This window comes from Nipponia nippon, unplaced genomic scaffold (assembly GCF_047370975.1).
Source record: "Nipponia nippon isolate SJK-2023a ecotype South Korea unplaced genomic scaffold, ASM4737097v1 scaffold_18, whole genome shotgun sequence".
NCBI classification, from domain to species: Eukaryota; Metazoa; Chordata; class Aves; order Pelecaniformes; family Threskiornithidae; genus Nipponia; species Nipponia nippon.
In genome coordinates this window covers 8,085,477-8,111,632 of record NW_028262334.1, presented here as the reverse complement: position 1 = coordinate 8,111,632, position 26,156 = coordinate 8,085,477, and the positions used below count along the sequence as shown (strand labels likewise).

At 47.4% G+C, this 26,156-nt stretch overlaps 2 long non-coding RNA genes across 2 annotated transcripts; both read left to right on the top strand.

The window, feature by feature from the left end:
- Nucleotides 1-912: 912 nt before the first annotated feature.
- Nucleotides 913-9,809, top strand: LOC148056089 (uncharacterized). Its single transcript, XR_015704115.1, has 3 exons — nucleotides 913-1,014; nucleotides 8,577-8,776; nucleotides 9,744-9,809. It is a non-coding gene; the product is annotated as an uncharacterized LOC148056089 (long non-coding RNA).
- A 9,358-nt stretch (nucleotides 9,810-19,167) lies between these two features.
- On the top strand, nucleotides 19,168-25,189 carry LOC148056088 (uncharacterized). Its single transcript, XR_015704114.1, has 3 exons — nucleotides 19,168-19,300; nucleotides 19,567-19,725; nucleotides 24,294-25,189. It is a non-coding gene; the product is annotated as an uncharacterized LOC148056088 (long non-coding RNA).
- Nucleotides 25,190-26,156: the final 967 nt, after the last annotated feature.

The following is a 26,156-nucleotide window of genomic DNA, read 5'->3' as shown; positions in this document are numbered from 1 at the left end:
CCTCTAACCAATGCAAATTTTATTTCTGAAATTGTTGTGAGAGAGCGGAGGGACATTCAGTAGAAATAAATAAGAAAAACTAGGAAGATGAGGGGAAAAGGAGAAGCCCCCAAACCTTGGTATGGAAAAACTCTGAAGCTCCACTGCAGCCCGGCCCCTGATGCCGTGCCCTCCACAACCATGCAGGACTGCACCAAGAAGATGCCTTTTCCCATCTTTAGTTTCTTCTCCTTTTAGCCACGGCCAAAAATGGGAATGTTACGTACAGACCTACCTTTTGGAGACTAAGCCAAGAGGAACGCTTGATCCTTTGGCCTTTTTGTCACAGATGGAATTATATTCACTTTTCTCTCCTTTTCAATGATACCAAAGCCGTTTTCTCATGGTTCTGTGTCCGTGCCAGAAAGCAAGACAGCCCCACACCAAGGCAAGAGCAGAGCAGTTTGCTGTTTTCCAGTGGGATTAGGATGCTGGACTGAGATGGCTTGCAAAAACTCCACCAGCATCATCTTGTCCCTTCTGTTCCTGTGTTGGCTGCTGACAGCCCTCCTAGGTGCAGCGGTTTAGATTTCAGTGTGACAAAACGTTTTCACACCCTTCTTAAGGAAGAACATCATAACCCAGTAAAAGGGCAGTGTACTCCAAGCTTTCAATGCATATTTATACCATCTATTTTAGGTATCTACTTTCGGATCTTTCTATATGGTCAGTGCAAAAAAAAAGACACGCATCTCTGGAAGGTGACTCACAACACCTAAAATAGACTCCTGTTCTCAGATATCCTCTCTCTGCACTAATTATAGAAGGAGGCTGGAGATGTTAAGCTCCTAGTTTCAGCATGTGAAGGTTGATGCATGCAGGAGAGAGCAATAATAACCCCTTTGTTTTCCTTGACGCAGGGAGTGAGATGGCTGGAGGGAGTGTGTGCAGGTTATCTGCAGCCCAGCTCGCTGGTTTACGGCTTCACTGCGCTGTTTGCGTATTCCCCAGAGAAGAGTGCTGAAGCCCATGCAGGTACTTATAGGCTTGTTCAGGCCGCTGGTCTGCTCTGCTGCTGGTAATGCCATAGCCAGGAGAAACCCACTGTGGCCTCCCCTTGTGTTATGGCACTGTCGTCTCGGCTGTGTAGCAGCAAAATTGGCTTTGAGAAGGATGCACAGAAACATTAATACGTGGGAGTTAGCCTGAGACTTGGCGTTGATGTTCACTTGCTTTCCTGCTGATGGAAAGAGAACAAAACGGTGTGCCTGTGGGCAAGGACACAGGAACATGGGGTGGATTTGCCCCTTCGTGTTCATCCTTCAGAGCAGGGATGGCACTGCTCAGAGTGGCACAGCCTGCAGTTTCTCCTTCCCCTCATCCCCACTTTGCATAGCCATCTTTGGAGCCAGAGTTGAAAATTAACCCCAGAGTTAGCCATTTGTAAACCAAGCTGACAGGAAATTGCTGGCTTTGTGCTGAAGAAGTCATTACCTTAAGCTTTACTGCCGTGTGCAGAGTTTACTTGTGACAAAGTAAATGTGCAGAGATGCCTGTAAATAGGGCTGGGATATTGCTGCGTTAACAGCTCCATGGTAAGCTATCAATCAGCAGAACAGTGTGTAAGAAACCATTAAAAGCCACTGTTGTAAATGCAGAGTCTTCCACACGCACATGCTCATGCGTGGGAGCTCTGCACTCCAGCAGGTTCTTCCCTCGCTGCTCCCCTGGTTGGGCAAAGCCCACTTCTCGCATGGTTTTTAGAAGAGGCATTGTAGCCCTGATGGGTCATCAGAGATGGCGATGCCATCTGGGAACAGAGGGTAGCAGGGGGTGCTGGGCCGAGGGTGGCCATCTGAAGGAGCTTGGCTGAATGCGGTGTGATCTTTGGTACCCCTGTCACTTTGGATGGAGCAGCGTTGCTCTAGAGCTGAGGTGAGAGCCTGGTATTCTTTGGGGTTTTGGTCCTGTCCATTAGCATTATGGCTGCGAAGGGGAGAGAGGTTTGTTTCTGTAATACCACCGTAGAGCTCATTTAAAATAAATGAGGTAGCAAGATGCACCACTCATGCTACTTGAGCTGCAGGAGAAGCTGTGCTGGGGGGAAAACACATGTATTGAAAATAATTTGATGTCTCTGCAATTGGTGTGTATCTAAATGACATCGGTGGTGCCCAGAAAGAGCGACTCCCCTCCACCCGCTGTTCCCCGGCTGCTGGTTAGGAGTGTCTTCTCTGGCAACCAGGCAGCTCTGGATGCAGAATAGCGGAGCTCTCTTCCAGCTCGCAGAGCTCTGGCAAGCGGGAGATGCGAGTTTCTGGCTTATCTGTGTTTTCTCAGGGTGGCCGACAGCCTCCCTTCACGTCGTCTGAGCACTTTGGGATGTCTGGAGCTTTTTATGTGCTTCTTCCCTCGGAGTCAGCCCCCTACTTCTGATGCTGTTTTGTTTTTTGCCAAAACTGTGGCAGCCCGCCGCAAGCCCATATTTCTGGCCCTTTCCGGCTTCTGCCACATGTGGGAGTGATAAGGTCAGACGGGGAATAAAAACGCGTCGCTGGGATATCACCGGAGGGGCAGACTGGAGGAATTTCCCAGGCATTGGCTGTGCAGGGCTGGACCGCTGTGCTCCGGTGAGGGGCAGCACCCGAGGAAGCCGGAGCCCTGTGCTTGCCATTTTATAGGGACTGCTTCCTCCAGGACAGCAGAGCTCTTCGGGGGCTTTTGCAGGTGCTACAGCTTAGGGTGGTGTGGGAAGGGGAGGACTGAGAGGTGACAACATACGTCAGGCAATGCTGCAGATTTCCTCCCTCTCAGTCCTCATTCTCACAGCTCTTGCCTCTCTGTGCCCAGATGTTGCAAGGTTTTGTACAAGCTGATGAAATTGTGTTTTCCCATAATGAAACCCTGATGGGGACCTGATGGACTTGGTGCTAATCCCACCACTTGGGCCAGGAGGGGAAGACACAAAGCTTTTTTTTTTTTTTTTTTTTTTTTGCTGCCTCTCAGCCTTGGCTTGGGAGTGCCCATGGCTCTGTTTGATGCTGGGAAAGGGTTTCATTTTTTACTTACTCTTCAGCTGCCCTTTTCCTGCAGGCAAGTCCCTTTGGCGTGCAGAGGGAATGGCACCCAGCCACCCTGCAGGAGGAACATCCAGCTGTAACTCAGAATTGGCTCCCTCCATCCCTGGGCTCCTGGAGCAGCCCTGTTCTTGCAGCCAGACACCCGGCTCTCGCTGGGGAGCGAGCCATGGGGAATTTGGCCCAGAGTGTGCAAAATTCCCTGCTGACATGGAGCTTTTTCTTTTCATCCACAACCACAGCATCCCTATGAGCCTGATTAACCTGAATCCCATTGTGCCAACCTGACTGAGAGCTGCATCCCCCTTCAGCTTCTCCTCTCTGCAAGACTCCCTGACCCCTGCCTGAGTTTGCGGCTGCGGTGCCAGCAGCCTCCTGCCTGCTCACCCCTTATCAGCGGGAAGCAAGAGGGCTCCCCCGGGGCCTCTGCCGAGCGGCGAGGCATCTCCTCCAGGCGCTGCAAACTGTTGGCAGAGCACACAGAGAGATTTGAGGGACCCAAAGCACAGCTGAAGCTCAGTGGCACTGGGAGCCAGGGGACAGCCCCCCAGCTTTCCCTGCCCAGCGGGGTGTGGGAAGGACAGCCAGCAGCTCCTGGATCTCCACCGAGGGCAGGGACATCGGCTTGCCAGTGCCGGCAGCGAGGGCTGTAGCGTGCTCCCTGCCCGGGCTCAGCGCGGGACGGTGCTGCCCTGGGAAATGCTGCCCAGGCAGCTGCTGCACCGCGGGGTGCGACGGCAGGAGCTGCTGGGGAACCTGCCCATCAAACTCCTTGCATCCGAAAATGCTTACCTTTCCCTTCCAAAACTCAGCTCAGTGAGGTAAATAGCTTTCACATTTGAAACTGCAGTTGCAACGTTAAAACAGAACTGTTTTTTTTTTTTAATTCGAGATGACTTTGTGCATTGAAACTTCAGTTAATTTTTACCAAAAGCACTTAGAGAATAACGCGGGGGCTCGGTGGCTGCTGGGTTAGACTGAGCCTGGGTTGCTGTGGGGCTGTGTGTCTGGGTTGCTGTGGGGCTGTGTGTCCGGGTTGCTGGGGAAGTCAGGAAAACTGTTCCCAGGGCTGGGGTCTGAGGCATCTGCATTGGCTCTTTCCCTTGTGGATTCTCCAGTGTCTAATCAAGGCTGAGCACATGCTGCAGCCTTTTGTTCAGTTGAGGTTACTAATAACATCTCTCTCCTTTACGTGGATGTCTATTTTTGCAAACCTTTGAGGAACTGAATCGTCTCTGAGGCTGTTCTCTCTCTGTCAAATTTGGCTGAAATTGCTCAATGAGTTCAAAGTTGTTGAGGGAGACACAGACAGTGTGAATGTATGAGCCATAGGAAATCAGACTGACAGGCTGAAATGAGAAACACTTTAAAACTGTCAAAACAAAAAAGCCTTCCCAGTGGTCTGACCTGACTCTTTGTCCAGATTATTGGTTCCTAAAGTCTCCCGAGATCCTGCCAGCTACCCCAGTCCCAAGGGGCTCCTGAGAGCCCCACATCAGAAAATGCAGCACCAGCTGTGCTGACAGTACAAGGGACCCTTGGGATTAGCAAAAGACTTGGCACCAGCTTTTCTTGTGGCCTCTCAAGTCTGGGAGAGTGGAAGCCCGTGGCCAGATGCCCATCTGTGCCATTACCAACCCACCCCGAGAGGAGATTGCATGACAAACTGGTTTGATTTGTGCTTCTTTTTGCCAAATGCCTTTGATTGAAAAGGGATCTGACACCAGTTAATTAGACACAGGTGCAGATTAGAAAAATAGTTGCAATAATGAATCTCCTTTTACTGGTCCCCGCTGCCGCTGCCGTTCCAGTGGTACTATCGCAGCCATTCACAGGATGGTTAATCTTTTAGCTAGTGCTTTAAGCGTTTTGTGCAGGGAGCTATGCACCATCAAAAAGAATGAATGACCCTGTTTCTCTTCCCTAGTGTGGCTATCAACTAGAGCTGTCTTCGGCCTAGCTTGTAGGTTGATTTCTGTTTGAACATTAGAGGCAGAATTCATCTGTCCAAATGTAGACATCTAATTGTGGATGTCTACATCTGAGTTACTTGTCTAGACTCTTGTTTATAGGAAAGAAATGGGCACCCCAAGGACATGAGTCATTGTATGCTAGAGTAAATGTCTAAAATAGGTCAGATGAATCATTCTGTAAATGGGCCTCTTTCTCTCCTGTGACTATAAAGGGAGTCCAGAGTCACCATGCGGGGGGAAACAGAGATGTCTCTCAAGTACAGTGAGATGCATCCCATGTCAGATATGTTTCTGGGTACGCGTAGTCAGCTCTCTTCTATTTGCACGTGTTTCTGACATCCTCGGTCCACTTCTTCTTGCTCTTCCCATAATAAATTAACCTGTGACTGAGATGCCATTTTGTCCCTGTAGCTTCTGCTGCAGTTATACCAAGGACAAGTCCCAGGTACCCGCTTTCCCTCTCTTCTCAGTGTCATCAGACTGGAGTCACCTTTATCCCAAACCTAGGGCTGGGCCTGGGGCTCTGCTTTGTCCTCTTGTGCTCCCCTCCTTTTCCCTCTCCAGTGAAACGCGGCTGGGGATCTGATTTCCCTGCAGCCAGGTGCATGCACTGCTTTGTCCTTCCACAGGAGCCATCTGCAAACATTTCAAGTGTCCTCGTGTGTCCTAGGCTGACGCAACCTGCTCTGATCTACTCCAAATTTCCTTAAGCTGCTGGTAAGCAGCCAGAGTCCCCAGCGGGGCTTTGGTTGTTGCCTTTTTCCATCTCTGTTGTATCTGCTAGGGTGGGCACAGGCACCCGACCGAGAGGGACTCGCAGTGGCTTACTGTCACCACTGCTCAGATGAACTGCCACAACTGACTTGCGCTGATACACGGTCTCAGCTGGGAGGTCAGGGGTATTAACCTGAACCTCCTTCACTGGTTTACTCCCATCTTATTGCTGTTTGTTGAACAAAAGAAATGTATAAGACTTCCAAATCTTTCCAACTAGGCTTGGAGCCTAGTCCCAGAAATGTAGCATTATTTTAACAAAACCAGTGCTGTGCTGATAAATGGAATAGTGAGAGGAGGGAAAGAACCTATTCATGACACATGGTGCAGGAGATGAGGGAGGGAAGAAAACTGAAGAGTGCAGATAAGACTTTTGCTGCAGGTGTTTTCTCAAGTTTTGGCCAGGAGAGAAAGGAAAACCTACAGACCATCCAGATAAGCCCATTAGTCAGGTTAGCTGAGCACTGTTTCATTTCTCAGTAGCGTTATCTAGGCCCTCTGGCCTCAGCAAAATCCCAACTTTATTCTTTTCTCAAATAGTATTTTATTAAAAAATCCTCTCTGTGTGAGTGGATTTTTAAAAAACATATTTAAAGAAAAAAACCCATGTTGGAACCTGGGAATACTTTCAAATGCTGGCGAGCCGCATCCTTATATAGAACATGGATGTGCCTATGGTCTCTTGCCCCTCAGTGGTATTGACTTTGACTTTAGTTGGTTAGGTTGAGCCCTGGATCCACATGTCCAGCTCTGACCTTCATGAGACTTGGCTCCTTGCACCCAGGGCTGATGAGGGCTGAGGGACGTGGGACCAGATCATGGGCTGTGTGAGTGGCTCGGGAGGAAAGAAGAAACAGTCCTCTCCCCTGGAGACCTGAGCAATGAGAAAGGTTGTTAGGCAGCAACAGCCTTTCTCAGCATGGGAAACAGCTGGGACTGGAAGCCGTTGAATGAGCAGTTTGGCTGAGTGCTTGAGTGAGGAACCCAGCTGAACTTCCTACCAGAGAAGTTAAATTATGTATTATAATACATATATTCCTGAGAACCAGGCATGCACGAGCACTTGCTGGAGATGAAAGCTGATGGAACATGCAAACTGAAACCACAGCGAGCCTCACTCTGCTCTGAACCGTTTCCCACTAGGAAACTCCTCGCCGCAGCAGCCAGCCTTTCTATTTGCTCTGCAAAGTGCTGCCCATTTGTTTGTGGCTCTGTGGCAGGAGGCACTCCAGGAGGCTGCTCCCTTCTCAGCACTCATTGCTAACAGTAAACAGAGTTGGGATGACTCAGAGGTGTTTTCCCTTCCATCACGTAGGTTCAAGATCAGCCCATGTTAGTAACGAGCGAACGTCCTCATCGTTCATCTGATGGTGTTTAGTGCTCTGATATGAGTTGCCGATTCCTGTCCAGTTCCTAGTAGGCTGACGCCTACTTTGTAGAAAGACCCATCCTGACGCTCTGACTAGAAAGGCTGACATTTGACTGCATTAGCAGCCCAGCATAAGCTCATTCCTCCCACTGGATAATGATGCTTGTCAGGACAGATCTCTGCTCTTACACCATTCCACGCCTCTTTGTCTAACCCAGCTCTTCTCTTGATATCTTACAGGCCCTCTGTGCTTTCTTCTTATATTTAGAGTTAACCTTACAACTAAAGCTCAGCAAATCTCTTGAAATCCATTTGTTCCTGGAAGCTTTCTCACTGCAATGATACTGGTCTGTGCTATTGTCCTGCAAATACCGAGTCAGAGATTTTCACTGATGCTAAGAGATGTCATCACTAAAACTGAAGCAGGTGATAGAGTGGGTTTGAAGTAATACTGCGGAGATTCTCCCAAGGTGTCATGTATTTTCCACAACTCTGAAGCACTCGAATGGCTCACCTGAGGAGGCTACAAGGTCTTTAAGAACAGTGAACATTTGTCAGGGATGACTTCACTACCCAGTCCTCCCCCGGGGAGGAGATGAACTATGCAGTTTCCTGAGGTCCATTCCAGTCCCAGGAACCCCAACCGAGAAACTCAACAGATACCGAAAGTGGTTTAAGGGTTAGCAATGGAGAGGAAATGTTCAAAGAAAAGAGCATATCTCACATTCAGACCTGATTTCTCAGTAATAGTGCTGAGTTTGACTAGATCGAATCCTGCCACATTTGGCATTCAAAATGCTTGGGCAACAAATTCTACCTAATTCTCAGGACAGGAGGAAATCGGAGTGTGGTCTCCTTGGGGCAGAGCGTGCGGAGGTTTGCTTTGTGTTCTGTCTGACCCATGTTGGGGCAATGTACAAACAACACTTGAAATTTCCTCCTAGCAGTTAGATACCTCTTAAAAAACAATGATATTAGATAGGGAACAATGGCTAGGCTCAATCTCATCCCAGGTTAATTTGCATTAAGTGCTTTTCAATTCTTTCTCTTTAGTACCGTTCTCATGCCTAGCCTGTGTGTTGCTCATTTCCTCTGGTGGAGAAGTGTGAAGCACATGCAGTGGAAACAGAGCAAACCAAGAAAAATGATGTGGCAGGGGGAAAGAGAGGAATGTTGCAAACAATCCCTGTTTTGGCTGATAAAGGCATCCTCAGGAAACTCGCATGCTGTAGGGGTCTGTCGTTTTGCTGGGCTGGGGAGAGGAACGGAAGAAAAATACATGCACAAAATAAGCATTTCCCCTTTTGATTTGATTTCCGTAATATTTTAGTACTTATTCTACTTTTGCACAATGTGAGGCAAAGATCCAGGTCTCCTCATCCAGGTCTCCTGATGCTTTGACAGGGATGCGGGACTTCCAGTCTCCTTTTACTGTGGTCTCCAGCTGTGGAAAGCTGACCTGGAGTGAAGTGGGGGAAGAGAAGGCTCCTGCAGTTGGTGCTACCTTATTTTCCAGGTTGTATTTCCCCAAACCAAGTGACACGTTATCAGAGGGCTGTTCTTTCTGAGCTTCTGCAGTTATTTAATCAGCACACACCATCACGGTAAGTGAAATCACATCCTGAAGCATCACATTGTACACCACAACCACGTGCTGCTGAGTCAAGAAGCCACCAACGGAGCGCTCCGGCCAGCCCACCGGTCCCAGGCTGGTCCCCGGCCCTCGCTGAACACCAAGCCCTGGGACAGGCAGGCTGCTGTGTCAGGCTGCGTGGTTTTCACCCCCTTCAAACGGCGTAAGTGGCAATGCTGCTTGTAGTGACATGGCATCGGAAATCCCCAACATGCAATTGCACGAGAAGGTCACAGCTCAGTCAGAACAGCACATTAAACATTAAACGCTCCATTTATACGCACTAGTGGCGTCATGCCAAGATGAATCCAAAATGATTAAATCTCCAGCCGTGTCGGTTCCTTTCACAGCAACATAAAACATTTTGCTCCGCTAGTCAATGTGATGATGTTGTGCCGAGGACAACAGACTCGGGCTCTGAGCCGTGTTCGTCTCGGCGATTTGTCATTAAAATGCATCTCTGGCTGAGACACGCTACTGGGGTTCCCGGAGGTTCAAGCTGCCATTTGGTTAAGATGCATGGCAGTTTCCACTGGCCAGATGACTCACCTCAGCCTCTCTCCTCACCCGAGCGAGACAAAGGCAATTGGAAGGCAGAGAAGAAAATAACAAACTGTTGACCACATCATAAATCCAAAGACGTGGCAACAACAGGGTTTAGCTCATTCATGCAGGAAATATTGTAAATGAAACCACAGTGTTCGGATACAGTGTCTGCTGAGAAGGAAATCTCTTTTGGTAGCTTGCACCTGCTAGATATAAAAGGAAAGGGCCTGGATTTCTTAATTTTGGAGGAGTCTATTTTTTTCCTCAAAAGGCAGCATATTTATAACTCTAGTAAAACTGCAAAAATTGGTAAATAGAACCCTACAAGAAGAAGAAATTGATTTCTGGAACTGATCAGAGCAAAGCTCTTAATCTTCGCTCCTCTTTTATAGAATTGCTGCCTCTATGGGCCCAGGACCTAACACTTTATTCAGTCCATACTCAAATGGAAAACTGCCGGGTAAGGGAAAGAATCTTAATTTCTTTTCTCTTTCCCTAATTTTTTTTAAAAAAAGAAAACGAGATAGCTGGATCAATTGTTCTCTCTTGCTTTTTGTGCTCCTCAGGTGACAGAAGCAAAAGATGACTGTCTTGTAACCCCTTAACCAGGCATTTCTTAACAGCAGTCCTCAGAGAGCATGGAGATGGGATCCCTGATCCTGTCCCTGCTCCGGGGCAAGGTGCGGTACGAGGTTGCATAGAGGGGGAACAGACGCATCAACCTGAGCAGGCTCCAGCTGGTGGCTGGTGTTTTGGAGGTTGTTGCCAGTGGGCACAGATGAGCACGACTCTCCGACTCTTCTTCTGTGTGCCTGGGCGTTTTAAGCAGAGTGGCAGTGAGTGAATCCCGGCCAGATCAAGCAGATTTTAAGACGATGTGGTGGAAGAGAGGTTAAAGCTGGTCCCGGAGGCTCTAGGTGACATACACATGTCATCTTTCACTCCTGTCCTGGAGGTTGCAGTCCTCTGCCTTCTCTGTGATGCACCCAGCTCTTCAACCTCACTTAAAAAATTCCTGCCAATTGCACAGCTTGCCCAGCTATCGCTAGCACGCACGGACGCCTTGGGTGGGTGCGGTTCACCTTATGAACAGCAAATCTAACCTTGAGGCCAGCCTGTAGAGTATCACCAATAGCATTCAAGTTAAGTGGTGCCACTACAAAAAATGCAGCATACTGAGTGCAGACGGTGTGCTCAAGCACTGCCCTGACGTGTGTAAGCAAACCCATGGCTTGTGCAGCCTCATGAATCATTTTGCATAGTGGTCTAAAGACGACACAACATGAAAAAGCAGATCTGCAAGCACTCAGATGGGTCCAAATGTTCAGAAATCTGAGCAGCTGACCTTCACGTAACACGTAGAGCTCTTTTTACAGATCAGTCCACTTGCTTTGTGATACGAATGAGTAGCAGAGGGAATCCTGCTTCATTTATAACGCAGAGGCCTCTGGGCTTTAAACAACAGCAGAAACAAGTTCTGCAAAAGGCTCTGGAAGAGCCTGCAGATGTCCCCTGTGATGGCACCCTGACTGAGACAGGGCTTTGAAGGGGACCTGCTCCATCTTCAGTTGAGGTCTCCAAAGAAGATTTGAAAGGCTTCAAGCTTAGAACAAACAAACAAACATACAAACAAAACCCAATCAGACCAGGTTTTATTAGAATAAAACCAGGGACATTGAACTTTGCAAATGGAGAAAATGCAAAGTAGCTGTCTCTGCCCTCTGTCTGCCTGCAGGTGTGTCTTTGCTTCCAGAACTGGTTTTAGCTCGGTGACTGAGCTGCAGCAAAGTGCCAGGGAGCTTCCCTGCATCGTGGGCAAGGCCCAGCTGCCTGCCCTCGGCAGCCTCTGCCTCCCGTGCCCAGGGCACTCAGTGTCCTGCAGAAACTTCTCCCCAGGGCAGCAGAAATCGTCATCCTCCTGGGTGCCCGGCTGGCCTCTTCTTCGCAAAGGAGAAAAGTACTGTCAGCCATAAGGAAGCAAAACCCGATGTACCAAGTGCCACGCTGTTGCAATGGAGAGCTCCTGATGGGAAGCGCAACCACAATAGCACACTTAGGAGTAGGGTATCGAGAAACTTGGCAGGAAACCTCCTCTGCAGACTGGCATGGGATCAGGAGATAGTCAGGCAAGCATCAAAGAAAGGGAAATTAGCAGCCAGGTTTCATTTCTGGGGCTGTAGTTGAGTCAGCCCAGTACGATGCTTGTGTTGCTGCCTCAACACCGGAGAGGCAATGCTCTCCCCTTGCCCCTCTCCTGGCACCGAGATCTCACAGATGTCTCCAGCAGTGCCTCACTAGTTCAGTTTCCTATTTGTTAATAAAGCTAGAGGCTTTGAAAAGTCCTGTCTGACTTAATCCCTATTGATCACAGATCCAAAAGCCCTGATGTGAAGGAATTTTAAATTTCCAGCTGCTGGCTGTTTAACAGCTTCTGACTTCAAAAGCCCTAGGAGCCGCCTTCTCCTTTTAAATACACTTTGCACTTAAGGAAAATATAGTCGGTCCCTCATTAATGTGTACTTCTCCCATAATTATACAAGTGTTTGTAGTGCAAACGCTCAATTCTCCTGCCATGTGCACATTCTTCATTCATGAAATCAATAGGCAATAAGCAATGTCCACTTCTGATCTTTATAGAAGTCATTTGCTGCAAGGGCAAGTGCTACGCAGTCTCACAAGGTAGGTGTAAAATAGATGGTCTTAAAAAACAGGCGAGTCTCCTGAGCTATCAGCCCATTGTCCCCAAATAAACCAACACATGTTTTCCAGTACAAGGTAAATAAAAGCCCAGGACAGGTTTTTTTCTCTCTGTGATGGCCCTTAAGCTGCCTGTGGGCAGGGAGGTTTTCTGTAGCGTGCTGCACCACTCCTGCTGCAAGCCCTGGCAAATGAGGACTCGTAAGGGCTATGTCGGAGGTCTCATCTCAGGCAGGTCGCAGCAGGTTGACCTCTGTCTCCTGGTTTCTGTTTGGGGGGGGGGTCTTGTGTGCAGAGCTCTTGTCCTGGCACCTGGGAGGGCACCGCTGCCCCGAGCCACCCCGCGTGGCACCGGCACCTCGTCCCTCCTGCCCGGGGACGCGGAGCTCTGCGTGAAGGCTGGTCCCCAGGCAAGGTGAGGAGCTACCAAAGAGGCCTCTTGAGCACAGAGGGTGACAGTCTGAGTTATAGCCCTGAGCCAAGGAGCATGAAAGAAGCTGGAAATGGTTATGGAGCGTACGGGGGAGCTCGAGTAGCAGAGACATTGCAGAAACCATGCTAATCCCCGGGGAACTCAAACCATATAATTTACATGGGTTGATGCCTGAACTTACCTTTACAGTCATGTTCTTGGAAGAGAGGGTTTTTTTCTGGTTTTTTCAATGAGAGAAAAGAAAAAATTCTCGCCTCCCCATGCCTCCCCTTCCCAGATCGCCAGGGTGACTAAAGAAAGTGAACTAAAAATGCATGCAAAGCGTAATGTACACCTTCCAGCTTCTGAAACCAATGAAGTGGGGGTCCCAGGCGCAACAGCTTTCTTCACTGACCAGTTCTGACTCACCCTCTTTCTGGAGAAGTCATGAGACATAGTGAAACCCCATGGTCTCAAACTGTTTACAAAATGTGCAGGAAGGCATTAGTCCAACTAACTTAATAATGTTTTTTGGTACTGAGACACACTCAGCTGCGCAGCCCGAGACAGAAAACCAAAACTCTGTGGGTGGAGCGAAGCGGGAAGCTGCACCGAGCTACACAGAGCTGCATGCACGTCTGGGGCCAGTGCTGGGCATGAAAAAGATGTCCAGTGATCCTGAAACACACTTTTCCTTGAAGGTGGCAGAAAAAACTGGCACTGAGCTGATACTCAGATTTTTCCTCTGATTACATGATTTTCGATACATGTGAACAAAAGGCAGTGAGACACAACTCGGTGGCTTTTCTCCTCAACCGAATGCTGTGGTTCAAGGTGAAATAGTTGCAACGCTTGCTTTCAGAGAACGAGGAGAGGAGGCTTCTCTGCAATATGTTGGAGGGGGAGGAACTTGCTGGAGTTACATTCATGCTGGATTGTGTCGTCAGTGGACGAAGGACTGGGGAGCTCCGACGTGCAAGCTGGTGCTGGCAGCTCTAATGACGGCCCTTGCAGGGATCGGGCCGGTTGCGTATGCACCCCCTTGCACCAGGCGTGCAGAGCTCCTGCGCTTCTGCCAAGCTGCTCTGCCCCAAGGTCAAGTTTTCTTCTATCGTGCAGCACTTTAATGACCTTTGGATATCTTTCTAAGCCTGAGCTTATGTGTTGATGAAACTTTTGACAGGCAGTGAATAACAGGGGTATTATTTATTCATGTCAGATGGGACTGAAGCATTCCTGGTTTCTTGTTCATCCTGCCAAAATGGTAAATGAAAAAATGGACTTTCTCTTTGACCTTGGTTTTGGTTCATGCTGTAGATCCCTAAAGAAGAAAATATCCCAGTAGTAAGTGTCTTATTAACAGAAAGCATCTGCAGAAGGAAGAACAATGTGTTCTGGCCCAAACTCGCAGCTGTGGCCACCAGCTGTGACAGCCCTGTTGTTCCAGCTTTGCCTTTCCTGCATTACTTCAGTGGTAGCTTTAAAGAAGAGAGAGAAGCCCATGGGGAGTTTGGCTTAGAAACAACCTGCTGCAATCTACAGAAAAACTCTTGGGTCTGTGAAGGACTTCAGCAGCCCTGCTCCGAGGGCTCCGCAGCCCAGGGGATAACCCGACGCTTGGCTCCAGGCCCTCGCAGGCAAGCCAGGGAATGCTGGAAAACTTGGAGATCTGGCGAGCGGAGATGCATGTAGTAGCAGAAATGAAGCGCATGCCTTCCAATCACATAAGTTATATAAAGCCTTTGGCCAGACTCTAGACATCCCATTATGGGTCTTTTTCTATAACTTTGGGTCTTTCATACTTAAGTTTGATTTTAGATATTGGGAAGTGTTCAAAGGCCTTTGGCAAGGATTTGGTATGCCTGTTTCCCACATAACTGTCTGCTCCTCGGGTTGTCTGTGACCGCCGTGGACTCGTGCTCTAGGTAGCTCTTTCCAGTACTGTCCTCCGTTGAAGCAAGGACTGCATAGGGCATTCAGCACCTACTCAATATGGGAAAATCTTACTGTCTGCTGATGATTTGCCTGACCTACTCCTCTGCTTTGTCCACATGCCGTTGACTCTCCTCTTGGGAGCTAATTCAAAGCAGTTATGGGGAAGTTCTGCTTTACTGGGGTCTCTACCCTGGTGGCCTAGCAGCTTGGGCTGAGATGAAATGATTGTCTGCACCCTTTGGACTACAGCTGCTTTTTACAGAGTTTGGGTGTTGTTTTGTTCATGAGCTGGTCCTTGAACATTCTTCAAATAAAACATAATATAAATAAATAAGTGAAAACACATTCCCCTCACCTCCACCCCAATAAAACCTGTTGTGTATAGCTTTCTCTTACATAACCCATCTGACTCCGAGAACAAATGTCCCTAATTTCTTCTGGATGGTAGGCTTTGTGGAGATTTAAAGGGCAATTTCTCCTTCTTTTTCTTTAGCTCTCACAAAGTATTACAATAAGGAACTGCAGTGACAGACAATACTTAAAGGCATGGTTTAGAAGTGATTCATCTGTGAAACATGGTGTAGCATATTTTATTGTATTTTAGCTAGCAAAAGCTGTGCATTCCAGCCCAGCTCTGTCATACTGCATGGTAAATTATACTTACAGGAATCCCAGCCACCTAGCTGAAAATAAGTACCCTCTACACAAGCGTTAATGCGGTAGATTTGTACGTAGACATGTATTTGTAAAATATTTAAGCGGCATGAAAAGGGTATCTGTAGGAAGATATGATTACAGGATCACGTAAGTGCAGCATCGTGCTGTCATATTTTAAGGTTAAGGAGCGATCATTAGGCATTGGTGGCCGACACCGCATGCACGGAGGAAGGGGAGCCCTTTCAAAGGCTCAGTGGGGCAGGAGAGAACGGGGAACAGCCCGAGTCTTGCGTCTGCTGCCCCAGCTGCAAGGCAGCCCCAGCTTGACGGACGGTGTGTTTACTGCTTCTGTGACCCTCCTATAGTGTCTTCTTATGGCAGGAGAAAAGAGCTATGGGAATTGCCTTCTTGTGGTTCATGCTTTATGCCTGCTACATTCTGGGCAGAAAAGCACAGATGATCAGGAGATGCTCTGCTCAACTTTATAGCAGTAACTTGTCATTCCAAGGCTGCTAGTGCTTTTCAAAAGCACACAGCAGTTTCACAAGCTCTCCAACGTATCTGGGCAGTGCCCTGTAGCCTCTTGGCACAAAGCGGTTCAGGCTGCTAGTGCAACAGCTTTCAGGAAAGCAGAAAACTGGGTATCGGTCCTTATTGGAGAGGGGCTGACTTAGACCTGCAGGAAGCAACACACATCTCTGCACCGTGACCACAAAACTCTACTGAGTTCTATGCAAGCTAAACTTGAATTTTCTATAGGCTTGAGTCTTATTTATTCTCACAGTGCTAGCCGTTTTCCAGGCAAAAGGAAAGGAGGATATGTTCAGGTCCTACAGTACGAGGTAAAGTATTGGAAATTTTTGATTGCTGATGCCTATCCCTAAATCACACACGGTCTAAATAAGCTGCAATTCACTGAAGCATTTTAGCAGCTTTCCATTGACTTCACTGAGCTCTGAGCACATGTTTAAACTCAAGTGCATGCTTGAGTTTTGCTGAATCATACAGCAAATAAAATATGCAGAGCTGGTCTTTAATATAACCTACTGATTCATGTGAAAACTCCACATTTCCCGCAAAGCCTACTTTGAGTTAATTAATGGGCATTAAGGACTCATCTTTTTCTAGTGAAGAAGGGCCCCAAGGGATTGCAGCAATTTGTGTTCATACCCTGAATGATACCAATGCAATCTTCTCATGGAGGCAAAGCCCCAAGCACTCCCTCTGCGATAACCAAGCACTTATATTTGATGGATGGGTTTTAGCTGCCTCTGACACCCCATGGGTCAGGAGGGAGGACCTGGCCTCTGACCTGGCCTTTTCAACCCCTCTGGCTGGAAGTGTGCCCACTGCATCACTGATTTTGGGGCAGATGAGGGGTGTCTGCACCCTGGGGAAGCAAGGAGGGGAGTGGAGGGTCTGCCTTCTTGAACTTACGTTCCCAACATTTTACTCAATCGCACCAACTTCCATTGCTGTCATTACAACCTTCTTCACGAGCTTGACAAAACGAGGCTATGATCCGTGTCCGCAGAGCACGCCAACCACAGGAAACCCTGGCTATTAATTTATTTCAGTAGCAGAGCCAAATGACTCGGAGCAGTTGGGTGTGACAGAGGGAGGCAAGCTGAGTGCCACTGGAGGGGGGGACTGCCAGCACTACGGCAAAGCATCCCAGGTGGGATCCCTCATTCAGGTGGGACTGGCCTAGCGCAGCCCCTGCCACAGGAGGGAAGGGAGTACTCCTTCAGGAAACAAAGACACAAATTCCCAAAGTGCTGGGAACAGAGCTGGAGCTGAGTATAGCAATGCAGTTTTCTTGATTACCACTTTGGTGTCCCAGCTTTGTTTGTTTGGCAGCCAAAATTTTAAAGAAATGAACCTTGGCAGCTGTGAGCTGAACAGCTCAGTGCTTTCAAGGAAGTTGGAGGGAGCAGCAGGCTGGAGAGACCTCCTCCATCAGCAGCTCTGATCCCATGCGTCCCAGGCAGCCACCCCTACAGATTTAGCAAGCTCCATCTTAAAACTACATCGGTTGGCTGAGGGTTTTTTGGTCCTTGATTTTCACCCCCCGCTACTGCTCTTCCAGGTCTGTTCCAGAAGCTCACTCTGCTGGTGAGAAACTGTTTAATTTCCACTCAGTCTTATGTCAACATTGCCTGGTAGCTGTTTCCCTTCTTTCTATTTATCGTCCTAAAAATCATTGCTCAGCCCCATTCCCAGCCCTGGGTGGTCCTCCTTCAGCTGGAAAAGCAGGGGAAAAGGAGGGGATTGTTATGGGAAGCACTGGAGCAATAAAACCGATGGTGTGGTAGGACGTGTATGAGGAGTGAGCCCAACGAGGACCAACGCTTGGAGCGCTGGTGGCAGGCAGGGCTGGGGGAGAGGGTTGTCTGAGGGAAGGAGTCCTCTGTCCCTGCTGGGTGAAGCCACCTCATGCTTGGCCTCAAACCAACTGTTTCCACAAAGGGGCTCTGCATGTCTGCAACTGAGGAGCACAAAGACAAGGTTGGTCAGAAGGAGAATTACTACAGTATTGCCTTTTGTGAAGGATGTGGAGTGTTTGAGCTGGACTTGAAGCACAGAATTATGTTCACAAGTTGTCAACTATCTGGCCTGGGGAGCGCCACATTTCAGCCTCTTTCTTTGTCCCCATCTGTGAAAAAACAGGATAATAATAGCCAGTCACCTCTCCCCAGGGTATTGTGAGGGCCAACGTCTGTAAAGGGCGGGGACCATTTAAAGCAATAAAGAAATGCTAAGTATCATTATTATTAATCTTCCCGTGCCTCGGTTCCCCATTTGTAAACTCTCACTTAGTACATTTTGACTCCTGTTTCCTCATGGAGCTCTGCCCAAGGAGGTCTCAGCTGGAAATGAGCCCTCCAGCTCCTGCCACTTGTAACGACGGCCCACTGGCAAAAGACCTTGGGAAGTGCTGGGAAACCAAAGTTTTGATGTTTTGGAGGGTTTAGTTCTATTTATGAAGTGGATTATTGTTAATGTTATGTGTTCATGTCATCATTGCAGAAGAAAACAAAGCCACTGACCCGCTGGGTGCACGCACGCCACTGTGTATACACCCCTTTGGTGACCAGATGCTGGTGTCCCCCGATGTCTTCTCTGGTCACCGAGCCTGTCACATGCCTTGAGAAGTCCAACTCTTCCTTTTTTGGAGATTTACACTTTTTGGTGTCAAGTTTATGGCCTTTACCCATTTGCTTTAAGCCCATTCACGGTATAACTGTTGACATCTGAACTGATTTCCAAGACAGAGCTGCAAGTGGTCTTGTAAACAGTTGTTGGCAACAGTTGTAATTAAAGAGTAGGGAGTGCAAACACAAACCACAATAGCAGCCTGTAGGAGTTACGCTGCTGTATCAGCTTTAATGTGGAGCAGCCCTTAGGGCCGTATCAGTGCTTACAAGGGCTTGTTGCTGGTTTCCCCTCCCTCCTCTCTTCCAAAAGGGACAAAAAAAAAAAGAGCTAGCAACCCTTTCCTTAGGGACAGCCAAGGAGCTGGTAGTGTGAGAAATGCCACGTACCTGTTTGACAGTGCCCCGTAGGGCCCCTCTGCAACAGAGATGGGACAGAGCTGTCTCATCCCCCTTCTGCTAAAGGACTCCCAGGACAAGAACATCGATGTGGACCCCGAGCATCGGCCATCTCACTGAAGGTGCGAAGGAGGTCAAGACATGGGAGGAGATTGCTAGAGGCGGATGTGCTGTCCCCAAAATCCTGGAGATGTAGTTGCAGCAGAGATGGCCTGTACCAGGAATTAGTTGCAGGTTAGCTTGTTTCACATTAAAATAACCCATGTCCACCAGTTTGTTTTGTCTGATGTGGATCATTTGATGTTTTACTGCACACTACTAAACACACTCTGGAAGTGGGTCTGCTGAAATTTGCCTACAGCGAGAATGAAGCAGATCCCCAAACAGCTCTTGAACCTCTGCCAGCTCCGAAGGAGAAGAGCCCACACCCTTGTGCTTGTCAGCTGGAAACAATGGCCTCGTCACCTGTGTGGTCCCTCCTGCTGCAAGGTTGCCCAGAAGAGGCGTCACTTTTCCATTGAAAAGGAGGTTCTCAAGCAGCTGTGCTCTTTCTGTGTCCCAGTTCTGTGCTCGGGTCCTGGGCGATGATTCTTGCTGAGAGTGGACTCGCAGGGCCCTGTCTACAAACAAATGCATCCAGTGTGGCTGGGAGCACAGCCAAGGTGCTGTGGGAAAGCAAAGTTTGAACTACATGGTAAGAGTGGGAAGGGTAATAATAGGATTTCTGGGACTATCTGGGCTGTGGGAACTGGGAATGTTCCTGTGCTGGGAGAAGACTTTGGTATTTGCTATCCTGTCCTGAGTCCTGGTTTTCCTAGGAACGCAATGCATCCCTACTTTGAACCAGATCAAAATACGAAGTTGATTTTCAGACACTTCACAGGGATTTAATTTTTGCTCTTTTATTGCTGAATTCTGTTTATTTTTGCAGTGCTCTCCTATTACCTGTCTTCTCTTTAGTTTCCAAAGAGTTTGTTATATGCAGTTCAAGAAAAACGACTTGGAAGATTAAAGGAGTGCCTTGTAGAGGGTGTAAGTTCACCCACCCCTGCAGTGACACATCCCATCCTTCAGGAGAGCAGAGGTGAACCTCCTCATCCAGCAGCAGCACAATTTTAGGTAGGTAACCACCTCTGAGCCACTGGGTCAGAAGGGTAAAAGAAATGTAAGGCAAAGGGAGTGGACTTCATGAGACGTGAGCCTTTGGACGGAAAGCTGAGTAACGCCACGGGTTTGTAGTCGGATGCTGATTTGCGTGTCTGCTTTGTGCTGCTGTAAGGAGGTGCAACTTTGCTTCTGCACACTTCTTAAAATACAGCGTTGTTGACTTTGCAGTTGGTTCAAAGTGTGGGGAAAGGTTTTTGTGGCTTTCAAGCCTGTATGCTTATCCGCCTTGCTCAAAGCCTGACTGCTCTCTTACAGTAAAATAAGCCCTGTATCTGGTGAGCCATGTGTCACTTCAGTTCTCCCTGATCTCTCCTTGCTCTGGTACTCTAGCAAAGTTGCTTTTCTTGAGCTTGGCTTGCTTGTCAAGTGAAGCACCATACATTGCCTGGAGCCAGGATGAAACTCTTGAAAGCCAATAGTTCTCATGCTGCTTTTTCAGAAAGCTCAATTTACTCAGGATGAGTTGTTCTGAAGTAATTTTCTTTCCTGTTTATTTTTCCTGACAGATCTTCTGCTTCCCCCATACCCTGTCACATCAAACCATTTATGCACAAAGTAAGCAGTTTGGGTTTGCCCTTGTGACTTTACTGGAACTGGTTGCTTATTTCTAGCTGCCAGCAAGTGCTTCAGCGAAAGAAATGATAAACTACCCGCTGCAGCTATGACAACTCAGTGCGGAGTTATAAGTGAAATCACATCGTTATTTTAGGTTAATGGTCTGATACATGAATGCTGAAAGCTCTCCTTGAGCTTCATCTTGTGAAATGCTGCAGTGTCCAGAGCAGGGAGTGAGTCCGAAGGAGGCCACCTCCTTTTCAGGAGCGAGCCACGGGCTCTGTAGTGGTGTGTTTTTCCACAGAGGCTGAGGAGGGTGGTGTCACCACTGAACAAAAACACAAGCCGCACCCAGCCAGGGAGGAAAAGAACTTGAAATCCATCCAACACATGCCTAAGGCTGCCTCCTCTTTCTTCCTTCCTTCCAGCACTGACTTCCATGGGCTGCAAAGAAGCATGAATTCCCTGTTTCACAACTGGTGTTTGAAGTATCCTCCAAATGCGAGTTTCATTTCACGTCCACACCACTAGAAATAACTGGAACACAAGGCTTCCTTCTTTACAATATGTTGGGTTTTTTTTTTCTAGACTGTCATATCCAAATGTCTCTTCAATCTATTCTCTCTTCATACTTAAGCAAAGAATTACTCATGGGACTATCCTTTTTTTTTTTTTTTTTTTTCTTTTTGTCTTGAAGGCAGTCTCTGTTACACCACAGCATGGAAACCAAGTGGGAAAGTAATCTATGAAAATTACATGTACTTTTCTGGTTGAATCATGTTCCCTCCACTCATGGTAATGAGTCACTTGGCATAAAGTGGACTGTTCCTATGAACAGAGGGAGCACATCAGGGCTCTGCTTCTTAGGAATTATTTCCACTTGCTGACTCTCATTTAGGCCTGGAACCACAAGGGTTGAGACTCTGCTGTCAGCCTCTCTGTGCTTGACTGACTGTAGCTACTCAGATTTTCACTGGTAGAACAGGGGAGAATTGGTCCCAGACTCTTGTTACCCTTCGATGCTGAGGATGCTGGTTCACGGGCAGTCATCAAAGCAGTCTCATGCAGTTCCCAAATACTGGCCTCATGGTCTTTTTCCTGTAGTAATACTGAGACTAAACCAAGAACTGGCCCTCAGTGAAGAGGAAGGCAGACGTGAGTCCCATCCCATATGCGGTGTCTGAGAAGTTGACTGCTGGAAATGCAGCCTGTCTGGCTGAGGGACTGATTCCTGCAGTCAGCTGCCATCTGAAAACCGGTCCTTTTTGTACCTCAGCACTGGCACAGAGTAACCTAAATCAAATTATCACTCTGGAAAATCTTATTTTCTTGTGTTTTTTCTTCTGTAGTAATTAACCCAGTGACCAGATGGTGAGGTCTGGTGCTTAGACCAAAAAACATGGGCGTCAGAGAGCTCGGATTTCCTGCTCACGGCTTCATAAGCACTACAGCAAAAGAGACTCCCATGGGCATGACATCTTACGCCTCCTCTGACCTTACATAGGCTTACACTGCTTTTTCTTCACTAGAATACATAATTCTTATTTATTTATTGTAATGGAAACAGACAACCGACACTGAAGTATTATGACACCACTGATTGATAGTCGAATGACAAGTTGCAATGTCACTTTCTTATGAGAATAACTATCCCATATTACAAGGGTAGTGAATTGAAACACATCCTTTAGAAAGATGCCTAATCTCATTTTTACAGCTCCAAGTGATGGGGAGCCCCCTATCTTGTCAAGTAAGGTCTTTAATTGCCCTTACTGCTAGGATAGTGCATTTTATTTCAAGGTTTTTTTAATCTAATGGCATTGACTAGCTGTGTGACCTTGGATGAGAAGGGATGGATCAGTTGTTTAAGGCTAAATTGATCTTGGAATATATGTAGTAATATACCCACTCTGGAGAGCCTCCAGGGTTGTTTTAAATGGGTGAACCCTGGATGGAGGTTCAGGCTCCGTTCTTATTTTTTGTGTGTGCTTTGTGGGTAGAGCTTTGCATCATCATTAGCCTAGGGTTTAAATTTTGTTACGCAGGTGGCCTGGGCTGGGTCTGTCCGATGGCAGGTAAGACATTCGATCAGGCCTGTGTCTCCTTTCAGTGGCAATATTGCTCCCTCAGCTTCAGGAGGAGCAGCGAGGATGAACCTCTGCGTGCTTTTGAAGCTGTGATGCTGTGGTGTGAGCGAGCCTGTAAACACCAAAGAGAAGAAACGCCACAGTTATGGTTTCACCAAAGCTGTATGCTGGTTAGAATACCTGATGAGAAGAAATAAGTACAGTCTGAGTGACGGCCCAGGTGAACCGTCACACATCTGTCACCAGAGTAGCATTTACCTAATTAGGAGATAAATGACAATGCCATTAAGAGTGTATTGAGACCAGTGAAAAATGTTCCAGTGTTGACAGAAATCACATAAAATAATAGTCAGTGAAACAGCTTGTCAGGTCTGCGCTGTTTTTGGAATGTTACTTAACGTGGGGGAGCCCCTCAGCTTTAAAGAAGCATCTCTCTACCCTGATCTAGACAAATTACCTTTGTACCTTGATCTAAACAAACGCTGATCTCTCCACTGCCATTGAACTCACCTTGTCTGAAACCTAATCTGACTACTTTATTCTACCTCTGTACTGGGAATTCACTCTATCATTAGCATTTCAATCTATTTAATTCACTGAGGGTCGCTGAGCAATGTAACCGAATCCATGCTAAGCTACCACTGGCAATTTAGCTGTCAGATAGTCTCACCTTCTATTTTTAGTTGCACTCAAATTCCTTGCTCAAGGGGGTGCACGCTGACTTTCTGGATTAGCCTCCCTCTGACCCCTCTATTGTATCACTGTCAGTCATCTTTAAGGTAGAGTCCTGTTTACATTGTTCTATTATACTAATTGCAGCTTGTCAAAGGTATGGACAGCATACTCGGACACTTCGTCTACAGGCCAGTAACTCTGGGATTAAGCCCTAGCGTTTAGACGTGCAAGCACTCTGTATTACTGCAGTGAAGAAGGTCTTTGCTAAAAACAGCTTTTAAAATGGCACAGCCAACACCTTGAAAATCTTAAGACCTGATGCTTTAGGCTGGATGGTCAGTGTCGCCTCTGGCTCTCCACAAGGTGCTCTATAGTGCCAGGTCCTTATTCTTGGGTAGGGCAGGAATAGCATTGCCAAGGTTCATACTTTCAGAGGTAGGGGTTTAGAATAAGGCATGCAGCTGCACCATTTCTTTTCTAAAGAATTATTTCAAGCAGCTGTGCTCCCTGGCCTTCTGTGTCTTTCACTTCTTTTCTCTCGGACAGATTCCCCTGCATCTTATTTTTGTATTTATTTTCTCCTGCCACCCCACTCTCCCCAAGCTCTATGTTCTAATGACCTTCTTAGCAAGCACATATGCTGTGGCGTATATTTAGTTTTGTACCAGCTTATGGCTCTTCCTAGGTGCAATTCAGGGCAGGAAGCAATTTGTTCTTATTAACAAAGCTGTGCACACATGCAGGCTCTGCCTGGGTTAGCTACAGTTTGGCTGCCTGTTGAACCGGCTTTAGCTCTGTATTCAAGTCGTCTTGAAGTGTAATTCAAAAATTAGGCAGAGAATGGTAAAACCCATCTGTGTATATAGGCCAGGCTTTGTTGGGAGGGAAACAAGCAGGTTGGGCATTTATGTTGTAAAATTCATTAGTAAGTTTACTAACTTATATTTCTGTTGTTGCACTTCGGAGATCAGATTTCTTTTTTTACCTTCTCCAACATAAGCTTGGTGCAAACTTCTCTGAAGTCAATAGATTAAACTTTATGGGAACGTGAGAGATTCCAGCCTTTCAGGGTAAATGAAGGAAGGTGGTAGCATGTAACAGAACATTTGAGTGTAAGGTCAGAGACTTGGCTTTACTAGCTCTGTTGCTGATCTGCCCTGTGACTTTGTGGTCACTTCACTTCTCTCCTCTTACCTTCTTCAGGCTTCAGCTCCAATCCAGCCTTCGAGTCCTGGTGCCATCTCCTGTAATGGGTGCTCAGTGCATGCACCAGTGAGCTCTGGTCTGAGCTGGGCCATCGGTGTGAGGCTGAGCAAGGCTGCTTTGGGGGCTGATGCTCAAAGTAAGCCGTACAAGACTGCCCTGCTTCCTCTGATTCCAGCTCTACCTGCCGCTGAGTAAATATTTTCCTGTGCAAGTGCTGTGCAAAGGTGAGTAAAGATCTGTGGCTGCTCCTGAGGTGGATCATTGCTGGGGATGAAACTGGAACGTTCGTCGGGAGCCTCGGTAATATCCAATTCAGATTGCTGATGAATACATACTGACTTTGGGCACATACCTCCTGTTAATACTAATGGGAATGTCACACATGAATGCTGGAGAATATTGCCCATTATTTTTGGTCCCAGAGCTCTGAGCTGAGAGATTCCCCGAGAAAAATGGCCATTTGCTGTATGTTGCAGGCTGCAATTCATTATATACAGTGCGTGGTGACTGTTATTTACCTTACAGAACTGTAATGTGATAAGGAGTCTATGTAAGCCACTTAATGGTCTGTCTACCTTAAAGAAAATGTGTACCTGATCAGCCTCTGATTTATGCCACTTTCACCCCAGTGCAACTCTATTGGCTTCAGTGGTGTTATCCCTGATTTATGCTAGTCTTAGTCGGACTTCATGAGTTTATGTACTTTATATGACTCATGTACGCGAGGAAAATGTAGTCTAATAAAATATCTGGCTGTGCATCGTGGCTGCAGGTTCTTTGCAGAACTGTTAACAGGGGTACTACAAAACCATGTTCTGCTCCTCTGCAGTGCCTATATATTTCAAGGGGTTATATCCTACCTCTATACAGATGTCTCGTACGTGACCAACGTGCTGCCTTCTTGGCATGGTGGAGTGTTGGAGCTAGGCAGCAGGCACGGTAAACCTGTAGGATGAGAATAAGTATTTGACTCTGGTAATTGGGGCATTTTTATTTTTTATTTGGCAGATAAAGTTCCTTGCCTAAAACCAAAGAACTTCCCACAGATTATGTCCCTTCACTCTGAAAACAACTGTTCTTATCTCAATCGTCTTGCCGCATCAGCACTTATCTTCTGGCTTTGGGGTAGGAAAACAGTCCATTTACGATGTTTATATTGCAGTCACAGCCAGGACACATAGTCTTAGATGCAGAACTCCTTGTGCTAGAAAACGTGTAAACAGACCAGGAACCTTCTCTCTGTCCTGATGATCCTGTGCTCCCACTAACGAGTGCTTCTCTGATTGCCACGCAGCCCTCCTCACCTGGCCTTGTCTGCAAGGGAAGTGATCTGTCCTCAAATCTCTGGGGCCGGAGCATCAGGCTGAGCTCTGGTGAAGCTGGAGAGATGTCCATTACCAGGGCTGGATTCTAGGTCAGCTCATCTTCTCTGGTACACCTGGGTGCTGATGGTCGGACTTGACGCCTGAGACCACTCCGTAGTTGATCCTTGTTTCCTTCACCATCTTTCCTTACAAACTTTGCCTGGTTTCCTGTTTGTTAGGCTCTCAAGCAGATTTTCAGGGTGACAGGTACATTCAGGTGTCAGGTGTAAAATACAGAGGCTGGGTGAAGTTCCCAGGGAAAATGGCAAACCCTCTTTGGGATTTGTCCTGTACTTCAGGGACAGCGTAATACGTACTTAAGTCCCAGAGAGGTGTGTCTTGGAGATACTAGTAATCCTAAACTACTATCCTAGTTTGCATAAGTTTGTGGATAGCCTTTGCCGAGCAGTGTGATGGTAAACTGAGATGCTTTCATATTCTGTTGCAGTATTTCACCAACTGCATTGGCTTGTTCCATTTAAAAAAAAAAAAAATA